This window comes from Chanodichthys erythropterus, chromosome 10 (genome assembly GCF_024489055.1).
Source record: "Chanodichthys erythropterus isolate Z2021 chromosome 10, ASM2448905v1, whole genome shotgun sequence".
Lineage (NCBI taxonomy): Eukaryota > Metazoa > Chordata > Actinopteri > Cypriniformes > Xenocyprididae > Chanodichthys > Chanodichthys erythropterus.
In genome coordinates this window covers 19,202,501-19,203,951 of record NC_090230.1, presented here as the reverse complement: position 1 = coordinate 19,203,951, position 1,451 = coordinate 19,202,501, and positions in this window count along the sequence as shown.

Sequence of the window (1,451 nt, the reverse complement as noted above, 5' to 3'; positions counted from 1 at the left end):
TAGTCACCCTCATGTCGTTCCACACCCGAAAGAACTTCATTCATCTTCAGAACGGAAAATCATTTCCTTTTTCAATGCTCAGAAAGCTACTAAAGACACATTTAAAACAGTTTATGTGACTACAGTGGTTAAACCTTAATGTTTATGAAGCGTCGAGAATACTTTTTGTGTGCCAAAAAAAACAAAAAAAAGGACTTTATTCAACAATATCTAGTGATGGGCGATTTCAAAACACTGCTTCATAAGGCTTCAAAGCTTTACGAATCTTTTGTTTTGAATTAGTGGTTCGGATCGCCAAAGTCACGTGATTTCAGTAAATAAGGCTTCGTTATGTCATAAGTGTTTCAAAATTTCAATAATTCCCATGACTTTGGCAGTTTAACAAGTTTGTTTGCCCACACTGTAAAAAAATATTTTTTATGATTTGTTAACATTTTTTCTTTTGTCAAATCAAATTCAATAATTAATGTGGTTCAGATAATATAATTTGAGTTTATGTTGCTTAAACCAATCGTCTCATTATATTAACTCAAATTTTTAATTTTAATGAACTTTAATGGTAACTTACTTTTTTAAGTTAAACCAACAATTCTTTTTTAGAGTGAGAGGTCTACATCTATAGTGTATTAGGTTAGCTAAATTGGCTTGCTGTCCACTGAGGAGGGGCTCGATGAAGCAGCTTCAAGTCGAAGCCCCCCCGTCACTTCCTGAAAAATTTGTGCGAAATATTGCAACATTTCATAGCGACCAAACCAACACTTGAGTTTTGTCCACTGGTTAGTCCACTTACTCAATCTAATCCTCTGTTGAGGATTTCGTAGTTTATGTGCTTGTTTTCTCATTGGATAAAAAATGATTTGCCTCAATTGAGTAAATACTTTTTTTTAATTTTTAGAATTGATGCACACCTGAATTGATGCAATATACTAACACAATCTCATGGAAATTCATAATATTTTACATTTTGGCAAATTGGTGGTTAATTCGTACAATATCATTCATATGTTTTTATACCTGCTTATACCCCAGTGACGGATATGTCCCCCCCAATAAATGTATATTTTTGTATGAGTCACATCATATAATTCATACAAAATTGCCACCTCATGAGATCAGGTTGGATATCCCAAAATTTGCATAAAAATAGATAGATGGAACCATAACTGCTGAGGCAAAGTTGATTCTTATGAATCAGAACAGAGAAGGAATTTCTAAGAAATAACATTTCCCAGAGAAAATCATGCACTTACAGATAAAAATCAATCAGCAGATTTAAAAAACACACACCTGCAGAAATGAAACCATTCAGATGAGATAAAAGTAGCCGAGTGTCGGTAATGAAGCCATCATCGGCAAGTTACGCCTGATTGGATACCATGATGAGATATGAAACCATGGCTTGGTGGTAATTCTTATAACCGTACGAATTATACCTCAAGCCGTTAATTACA